This window comes from Trachemys scripta, chromosome 2, assembly GCF_013100865.1.
Source record: "Trachemys scripta elegans isolate TJP31775 chromosome 2, CAS_Tse_1.0, whole genome shotgun sequence".
Classification (NCBI taxonomy): domain Eukaryota; kingdom Metazoa; phylum Chordata; order Testudines; family Emydidae; genus Trachemys; species Trachemys scripta.
Genome location: NC_048299.1, coordinates 174,321,047 through 174,331,479, shown reverse-complemented (window position 1 = coordinate 174,331,479; position 10,433 = coordinate 174,321,047). Strand labels below are relative to the sequence as shown.

The 10,433-nt window shown below is 40.6% G+C and overlaps 1 long non-coding RNA gene across 1 annotated transcript; it reads right to left on the bottom strand.

Annotated features, from left to right (window-relative positions):
• Positions 1 to 429: 429 nt before the first annotated feature.
• On the bottom strand, positions 430 to 9,035 carry LOC117873222. Its single transcript, XR_004644665.1, has 3 exons — positions 8,658 to 9,035; positions 4,574 to 4,664; positions 430 to 2,659 (listed from the first exon to the last, which is right to left on the bottom strand). It is a non-coding gene; the product is annotated as an uncharacterized LOC117873222 (long non-coding RNA).
• Between the last annotated feature and the right edge of the window lie 1,398 nt (positions 9,036 to 10,433).

Here is a 10,433-nt window from a genome sequence, read left to right as displayed (position 1 = left end):
TGGGACACATGACAGTAGAAAACTACAAATGTGAGAGCAAGGATTTGCTTTTCTGGCCTAGCACTGCCAAAGACAAAATTATACACCCCAAGAACATCTTTAGTAGAGAAAAACAACAGGGAAGCATCTAGACATCAAATTGTAGACATTTGGTCAAGTTGAGCACCCATGGGGAAAAAATGGTGGGTATTGAGCACCCACCAGCAGCCCCCCTCTTAGCACCTTCCCTCCTCCCCAGTGCCTCCTGCCTGCTGGTGGGCCCTGCCAATCAGCGCTTACTTCTCCCTCCCTGCACCTCCTGCCCGCTGCAATCAGCTGTTTCGCAGTGTGCAGGAGGCTGGTGGGGAGGAGAGAGAGGACATGGCACACTCGGGGGAGGGGGCGGAACAGGGCAGGAAGAGGCAGGGTGTGGCCTTGATGGAAGGGGTGGAGTGGGGGCGTGGCCTGGGGCAGAGCCAAGGTTGAGGCCCCCCCGGTCACAATGGAAAGTTGGCGCCTGTGAACACAGACACGGACAATCTTTATGTTGCCTGTGCTGAAAGACTGAAATTACAAATCTTTGTTATGAACTACATTATTACTATTACTACATTAACTCTGATATCTGCACATGCTCAGCACTTCTGAATATCCAGCCATTTATTTATGTGCTTAAATAAAGATGGCTTTAGCAGTCTAACTGCAGGCACACAGTTTTGAAAATTTTGCCCTGAATATTTTACCAAATAGGCTATCCCTTAACTATCTCACCAGGTGCTGTAGGGATTAAATAGCTAATGTTTGTAAAGTGTATTAAGATCATCAGATGAATTGCTTTATAGAAATGAAATGTATCATCAATTATTGTACATTATCTGAGGATAATTTTTTTTAATAGTGTTTTTTTTAATAGTTCGTGCCAGACATTATTTTTAATAGTAGCTGCCAAACATTTGACTTATGGTTACTTTCTAATCTCTATTACCCCCAGGTTTTCTTTCTTATCCGTATCTTCCTGCCACTTGTGATCATGTAGGTGAACCCTTTTGCCATTTTGAACTGACCGACTCTAGTCTTATTCAGCGCTTGCTCTAATAGATCACCTGAATTCTTCTATCACAAGGATGTTTTTATATGCTCCTCAGAGGGAAGGAAGGTGCTACATAAATGCCATTTGGTATTAATTATTATTCTCTCATGCTGGCAAGAAAGCAGCATTGCTGAGTTTCTGATCACACACATTGAAAGTCAGGGCCTTAATAGGAAATGCAAAACTGCCCTCTGGTGGCTTCCCTATCACAATACCTAGGTGCCTACAGCTGGTGCCTCATGCAGAACCTAGCAGACAGGAAACAGGAGCAGCAAATTCACTGGGTAATTTAACTATCTCATTTCACATCACAACTTGGCAACTGACTTAAGGGAAGTGGGCAAGTGGCAGCTGGCATTTGGATACAGCCTGAGATGCAAGAAGGTTTGCAACATACCCTAGTTCCCCTTTTCTTTCTTTGAGGAGATGAGCAAAAATAAGGCCCCCTACCTCTTTTGGTGTATGGACTAATGAGGGCTCTGCACTACTATGTATATGGTGCTTGTAATTGCTGGTAGCCGCACATTTCAGGACTCCAAATTATATTGTCCTCTAGTATAGCCTGTGGGGCTTATGGCAATTACCAGCTCTGCCAGTGTGGTGCAAAGTGGACTGTACATTTTGTGAGCATAGGAGAAGTAATTCTCCAGCTGTGTAACGGTCAGAGCTGAAGGTTCAGGACCAGTAACATAAGCAAGTTTAGTCTGATTTCTGAATTTAGCTGCAGAATTTTGCAGGAGCAGAAGAAAAACTAAAAAATAGGAGGGAAGAGATACTGATCAGCAGTCAAGTACAACAGTCAAGCCTGGATGACAGCAAGGCGTGAACTAACATCTTCTTTTCCTGATAAGATGAAGCCTGGAAATGTTCCAAAGATGCAATAAGAATTCTTAAACCGAGGTTATAAGCTTGTCAAGGGCATTTCATAGTCAAAATAACACCACGATTTCTAATAAGTATATCTGCCAGGGGACCAAGTTTGACCTATTCAAGGGCAGATTAAATGTGTGTGTTTGTGTATATATACATATAAAAATTTATAAAGGTCCAGATCCTTCAGTGAAGCTATGCCGAAACCAGCTGATGATCTAGGCCATGTTTCTCAGGAACCAGAGCCCCACTCTGTCCTTTCTATGCCTCCCTATTCCTTAGCAAATGAATAAGAACATTGTGGAAGCACTGTTCCAGCCAGAGGCCTTCTGGAATGGGGCTGTCCTCTGTGAATTACACTTCAGAGCAGACAAAACGTTTGCTGTTTGGTCCGTTTCTCCCTCTCTTCTCTTTATGATAGCAGGCAAAATCTGCATTTCCCAATCATAAAAACTTGATGCAATTTTTTTTTCTAGTTTGGTCAGCAATACAATTTTTTTTTAATCCATACACAGCTCCACATGAAATTTAAGTAATAAAGTGTAAGTAAACAAATAATAAAGTCTTCTTGCTCCTGGGATAAGAGGTGAAAGATTTGCAGCTCAAAACAGAACAAATGTAATGAGTAGAGATGAGCTCGAGCCACCAAGATTTGATCCAGGGCAGAATTTTTCCAAAGTTTAAGGGATCTTCAGATCTGGAATTTTGGTTTGGACTCCTCTGTATTAAACAAGGTAACAAAAGTATCATCAATCATTCATCACATACTATTTTTTTAAAGTCTCAGTTGAAGAAGAGCTGATAAAGAGAATAAGAAACTAGTATCAGTTTTTCATATTGTACCTGAATTGGAGCTGGTAAAAAAACCCTCCAACAACCTATTTGCATAACAATTTTGAAGTTGTTTTCATTTCAAAGTGTTTGAAATGGACCCATTTTTTGTTTTTATTTTTTTCCCCACAATTTTTTAAAATAAAAAAGGTCAAAATGGTTATATATTTTTTGTTTTCATTCACCAAAAATGTAGATAACCATTCTGATAATGTTTTCAATAATATTTTTGTAACATTTTGAAAAAAACATTGAAAAAAGGGAAAAAAAATTGCAAAAAAAGTTGACAGTTTTTCATAAAAATAAATATTTTTGAAAAAAGACTATTTTGACAAAAATAACCTTTTCTTTTCAATATTTTGACCAGTTCTAATTGAACTTTTGGAGGCGGAAAAGCAGAGCACAGAGAAAATGGGTCTGATTCTGATCTGACCTATATCAGTTTTACATAGGGGTAACTCCACTGGCTTCAACAGAGTTACGCCGGATATATATTTATGTGAGTTAGGGGAGAAAGAAGCAAATGTCTGGTAACATAGGGGACATTACAAGAATAGGAGAATAATCTGAGGAAAGGGTCTTTCTGCTGAATCGTGTAATATTTATGATTCATGCATAGATCAATTTGTGACCAGTGAACTAGGCAAATTTTTCAACCATCTATTTATTCACCCCACCACCAGATGTCAGGGAAGGCACATACACCACTGAAAGTTTGCAACTGCACTTTTTCCCAGCCAGGGCTGTATTGGATCATAGATTCCTGAAAAGCTGTTGCTCTGCTAGCCAATGTATTAACACCTTACAGCAATGTGTGTGGGCGGAAAGGAGAAAGGTAACCAAGGCCTGAATAGAAGAGGCACTAGCAGGAACTGAATTCTGACGAAAATAATCAGGTCAGTGTATTTAGGACAGAAGGAAATAAAGATAGTGAGTGGTGGAGGAGAGGTGGTGCCCTTGTCCAGTGTTAACCGTTTAAGCCCTATGAGTGACTAGCACATCCCAGGCTTCTTAGGATGAAGTGTCTTTTGGACTGGATGGATGCCAGCAGTGGCACTTGACATTTCCTTGTAAAAGACCAGGAGGCAGCTCTCGGGATGTGGGTTGGAACAGATGCACTTTTCAGTTGTGTTTACTACAGTAGTGGCTGCAGCTATAATAAAGTGGGGTCAAGGGAGGGGACTTGGAGGGAAGAAAAAGAGGTGTTGGCTTGGCAGCTAACTGGAGCTAATTATTCTATTTCCCACAGGGCTGTGCAGAACAGCTCAGGGAAGTGATTTTATGTGGCCCCTTTCTGTTTGTGAAGAGAACGAGACGCTTCTTGGGTAGCCAGAAGGAGCTGATTAATTGGTTTCTCACAGTGCTTTGCCTACACAGGACAAGCCTTTCCTCTTCTAATTTAGCAGATGGAAGAAAAGGAGATAAAGGACTCAGAAGCCTGATGAAGCATCCTCACTCTGGTCCTTGTTATTTCAGGACCAACTCAGGCTTTATGTTGAGCTGAAGGAGCTCTGACATGGCAAGGGGGAAATAGAAGTTGAGCAACATCCAAGGGCTAAGGCTGCACACAGGAAATACAAGGGATGTGGATGAGAAAGCCAGTAGGCGAAATCAATTGTGCATCTTGAGAATAGCCATTTCTTTATAAGGATTGAGCTAACAGAACTGTGATTATTAGTCTGCCTGGAGCAAAAGTTCAGGCTATTACTGAGACTCTTGACAATTTAATCTGGGGAACTCGAGAAGAAAGCAAAAGATATTAGCACCGTGTGTACTGGAAAAAGCAGATGAATAATATCTTACTTTTATATCACGCCTTTCATCCCAAAAGATCCCAGTGCACTTCACAAACCATACACAGAAATTACTTCAGCCTTCACTGAAATACAGCCACCTGTGGGGTGAAACGTGGGAACTGTTTAACATCAGAGAGCAACACTATTATGTAGCAACTGAGGCCAGGAGAGATATAGATGAGAAGCAATCAATACATAAAATAACAGACACCTTGCCGGGAAACAGAAGGAAAAAAGCACTACAATAAGTTGTGTTTTCTATCGTCTATTACCACCTACTGATAAGATTTGATGAAGCAAATCATTAACAACATATAGCCCAGTGTTTCCACCCAGCAATTTCAATTCGTTTAACTTACTTTTATTGGGATGCATTTATTCATCTACTATTTACATGTATTTAATTTTGTTTAATATTATCCAATTATGACATTTTTGTAAGTGTGAAGTTGAGGGAGAGAACAACTAAAGAGGATTTCTTTCACTGGGAAAAGGTGGAGAGCAACACCATGGGTTCGAGCCACCAGAAATGCACTTGACCTTCTAAGTGTCACATGATGATCTGTAACTGTTTGATGACAGGAATATTTAAATGGCCTGACTAGGGTGTTAGGTGTGGGCTAGTATCTATAGCTGTGCACTTGTAAAAGGCTTATGTGCTAATAAGTTTTAGCGTTAAGCAACATTGCAAAAATTGTTGTGAACATTTACAAGCCCAGGCACAAAATCTATTCTTTCCATTTTATCAGGATGAGTGAGGAAAATGAAAATAACTAATAAGATTTTACCCACTCTGGGCAGAGATGGATAGCATTTTGGTAGGTTGTTTTAAGAATAGTTTTACCTTTGCTGTTAGGGAATTATGGGTAAGGAACTAGAGAATAATAATGGGAACTAAATTAGTGTTAATCTGGTCTAAACTGGGTGTGTGTGTGAAATAGATCTAAGTTACGCAACTTCAGCTATGTAAATAACGTAGCTGAAGTTGACGTACTTAGATCTACTTACCGCGGTGTCTTCACTCCGGTAAGTCGAAGGCTGATGCTCCCCCGTCGACTCTGCCTGCACCTCACACTTCGAGTTAACGGGAGAGCGCTCTGCAGTTGATTTACCACGTCTAGACTAGATGCAATAAATTGACAAGCCCACAGTCTGTTTGTAGACCTGGTAACAAGATAGCACGGGGTAGGCAACCTGCAGCACGCGAGCTGATTTTCAGTGTCACTCACACTGCCCGGATCCTGGCCACCCGGATCCTGGCCACCGGTCCAGGGGGCTCTGCATTTTAATTTAATTTTAAATGAAGCTTTTTAAACATTTTAAAAATCTTATTTACTTTATATACAACAATAGTTTAGTTATGTATTATAGACTTATAGAAAGAGCTCTTCTAAAAACGTTAAAATGTATTACTGGCACGCGAAACCTTAAATTACAGTGAATAAATGAAGACTCGGCACACCACTTTGGAAAGGTTGCTGACCCCTGAGATAGCATGTGTTGTTGTGGAATGTGTTATGTGATTATAAAATGCCATAGTTTTTATCTACACTCCCTGGAATTTTAAAAAATGGAACAAGGATACAAGCCCGCCTTGTTTTTGGTTTTCTCAAGACAAAATGCAACCTAGGTTCTGTAAAAGCAAAACCAAGCCTGCTTGGTCCACCACTAGTCATCCTAATACATGTCAAAAGAGGGAGGAGGTTTAACGTTTCTGTGAGAAATTTAATTATAAATTGTTTTGGCTTTTGTGAGTGTGAAATCTCATACTCATCTATCAATTAATATGGGTGGTAGTGGTAGTTCTGTTTCTTAATTGTAATATTTATAAACAGGCATTTGGTACACATCTAACATTTTGTAGTAATAATAATCCATTTTAAGAATGTGGTATCTGTTGTCAGTAGGTGGGGCTATTGGGCATCCAAATTAGCTTCTTTTTAGAATGCAGGGTAAAACTTTGATGAAAAACATTAATAGAGATTATTGCACAGACTCCTCTGATAAGATCTTCTTTTTAGTTTTAAACTTGTATTAAGATTTTCACACATAGCAAAAATATAAAGGAAAAGGCACAAGATGCAGAAAATGTGCTACTTAGTTCCAGAATGCTTTTATTATTAATGAATTACTATTAATTTATTTTGTTTCGCACAGACAGCGTAGCGTGCTCATTTTCACAGAGACTGGGCACAAACCCATAGAAAAAATAATCTGAGTTAAAAGAGTCTGTGTCCTGAGCCTTATTCATAAACAACCAAACCAAACCGGGATTTTGGATTGGATGGAAACAAGCTTTCAGTATTTTAATCTCTTTTCCCTCAGTGGATTGACCATCATGGCAGTACAGGAAAGCAGATCTCTTTCTCAATGCACCATGAAATCTTATAACTGCCTTGCTCAGGGAAAACGAAGATTGGAGGCTGAATTTACAGCTCAGTAAAAGCCCTGAAAGAAAAATAATTCCATAGGAAATTAGTTACTATAAAAGCAGACAACAATCTTGTATAAATACTATATAGTATAAAAGCAGACAGCATGTTATAAATTATAAAAAATTAAAACAATATTAAAAGGCAGACAGCAACATAGCAGAAAAAGAAATTCAGACTTAAGGCTGTTATAGTATCATTAATTAATTTCATATTACAGTATGTACTGCAGTGGTCTCCAAACTTTTGTCCTTGGCCTCCCCTTACCTAGTCCGCACCCCACCTGGGAGCCACAGTCGGGATCCAGGACCAGGGGCCAAAGTCGGGAGTGGGGCCAGCACTGCAGCTGGGAGCAGGGCCTGCGGTCAGGGCCACAGTCATGGCTGGGAGCCAAGGGCCATGGCCAGGAGCTGTCGCCAGGGCTTGGGACAGGGCTGGAGTGGAGCTGATGACAGAGCTCCCTCCCTGCCCCCTGTGGGGGCTGGCCCATCCCCCACCAGGCCCCCCTGAACATTCCTCCATGCCCCCCTAGGGGCACGCCCCACAATTTGGGGGTCACTGATGTACTGTAAAATCACCCACAGATGCAAAATTCCCTCCAGCCTGACAGTGTACATTGACTCTAATATTATCCTGTCCCAACATGCATATCCCACTGATATAAGTCCCTAGGGGCTTTCTAGGAATGGGTTTAGGTGCAAATATACATTCAAATCTGCTGCATTGAACTCAAACGTTTCTATGTTTGATTTGGCAGATGTTTCATCTTGTGAAGTTACGATGCAGAATCACCACATCGGGATGTGTGGACACAAGGTCGTACACCTGCAGAGCAGGTGGCAGGAAGGGTTCAGGTTTGCAGAGCTCCGTGTTCAGAACCTCAGTCCATCTGTCTTTAAGACCATCACTAGTTTACCTCTGAGACTGAGCATTATTCCAACGAATCAATCTTTTATTTTATTCTTATTTGAGAATCCAAATTATTACTTGGTGAGAAAGATTTGTTACATAGATTATGCTGCATCTCATGAAAATTAATTACTGCGTGCTCATCCCCTCAAAGAGGACTAGGAGCCAGGACTCTTGGCTACTCATCCCAGCTCTTCCACTGACTTGCTATGTGACCGTGGCCATGTAACTTAATTTCTCTAGGCCAAATTCCACTCTGGTTTCATGGTTACAATTCCTATTGATGTAAATAGGAATCTGTTCCTGCTGTATTTGTTGTCCATAGCATGCCAACTTGGTGTAAATACCACTCATTTTGCATACCTACTGAATGCCAAATCACTGCAAACTGCTTTGCCACTTGCATCTGATGAACTTACATGTTGGGGTTGCTTCTCCACCAACTGGTATAAATCAGGCACAACCCCCTGAAGTCAATAGAGTTCAACTGGTGTAAAACCAGTGTGAGATCATAATCAGGATATCAATGTGTAGCGTAGACAATGATTTACTTCATCCTTGCATTTGGCCCTCTGTACCTTTCTCATCTGTAAAATGGGTATAAAGCTTCACTAGGGTGCTGTGTAGCTTAATTAATTAAAAATGTTTGTCAGGTTCTTTGAGATCCTCAGATGAAAGAAGCGATGTGTAGTAATTACAGAGTTAATAAATAAATATAATATAATTAGTATAATAAACAAAAAGACTTACTCCTCACCATGTAGTCTTGTAAACTTGTAGGTCCAGGTCCTGGCTCCATGACCCCTTTGGACAACTTCACCAGTGCAAAGGGGTTGTAAAGCTGGCTTACCCAGCCATCTAAGGATGGGGGAATCCCAGGTGCAACCTTTGCAATCTCCATAGCAGGGGGTTGGCCAGGGAAGAGATTGGCCAGACCATTTCTTTGCTCCGGTAATGCCCCTTCGCAAAGACTTGGCTTTGGCTAGCTCCAAGACTGAGTATGCATAACGGTAGTCTAAAGCCAATCATGTCCTGTGCTGAGCACAGGTCGTGACCAAACATGTCAAATCTGCAAAAAAAAAATGCAGAAATTGGGCTTCTTTTTGGCTTAATTGACATGTAAGTTGCTTGTTGGCTAGTTTTTGGCTTGTAGCTTGTTGGTTTTTTTTTTTTTTTTTTTTTTTTTAGGCTCTCAGCAAGCAGGGGCAAGGGGGCGCAAGGTGAGGAAAGAGTCAGGGGTGCACAGTGGGCCTACCAAGGTCCCAGACTGCACGCCGGGGGGATCTAGTCACACAGAGTGTTGGGGTTCTTAGGGATTGGCCTGTTTTGAAATGGGATTAGCTTGATTTTTGGTTTATTGTGAAAGTCGGGGTGCTTATTTACCGTGTGAAAGTGGGCAACTGTGGTCCTGACGTGAGGACCAAGTCCACAATTTTACAAATAAGTTAAGAGAAGTATCTCAATGCATCTTTTGTGACAATCAAAGCATGGTTTTCTGTTGACATTCTCATTAGTCATCCAGTGCTCAGGACTCTCCAAAGCACTCAGACTTTGCTAGGATTGTCATCCCATGCATTTTGCAATATTTTTGAATTGCAACTGGCTGACGAAGAGGTTAATTTGATCACTTAAAAACAAACTGAAACTGGATTCAAAGGAGTACTTTTTATGCAGTATATAATTAACTTGTGAAAATACTTGTCAACAGATATAATTGATGAAAACTGCATAAGATTAAAAAATAAACAGATATAAATGTAAGTGGCACCTTGCCCAACCTCCTAGACCTACACACACCCAGTTTTAGGGTAATTCAGATCAGAATGTTGCAACTGATCCTGTCTATAAAATGGGACAGATCAAAACCCCAAGCCTGCAACACCCTGAATTCTGGGAGGACTTCAGATCAAGATCTGAAATTTGTGGTTTAGGCTCGTCTTTACTATGAAATAAATAAGCATGTGTAGTTACACCAAAGAGGCTAAAAATCACAAGGGCCAGTACTACTCCAGCTTCAGTTAATCACCAGCTGGAGTAAGGAAGATGATTCTCTCTGAGACATAGTGTTGCACATTATTATGATGCATTTTTTTACCTTTCTCTGAAGCATGAGGCATAGAGAAATGTCAGAAGACAGCATACTAGATGAGATTGACCATTGATCCTTTCTTATAAAGCAGTTCAGAAGTTTTCTTCTATCATGTCACTCGCAAGATAAAGGGCTAACTTGAGCCTTGGCTGTATAAACAGGGGAATATCAAGTAGGAGTAGGGAGGTGATATTATTGTTGTCAACAGCAGTGATGACCACTACTAATTGAACACTGTGTCCTGGTGTCCACACTTTAAAATTGGAGAGAGTTCACAAAAGAGCTACAAAATAATTACAGTTTTGGTAATCCTGTCTTAAAGTGAGAAACTAAAGGAGCTCAAGCTATTTAGTTTATTGAAGAGATGACCCATTCACAGTCTATAAGTACCTATGCAGGGTAAAAATATGTAATATTAAAGGGTTCTGTAATCTAGA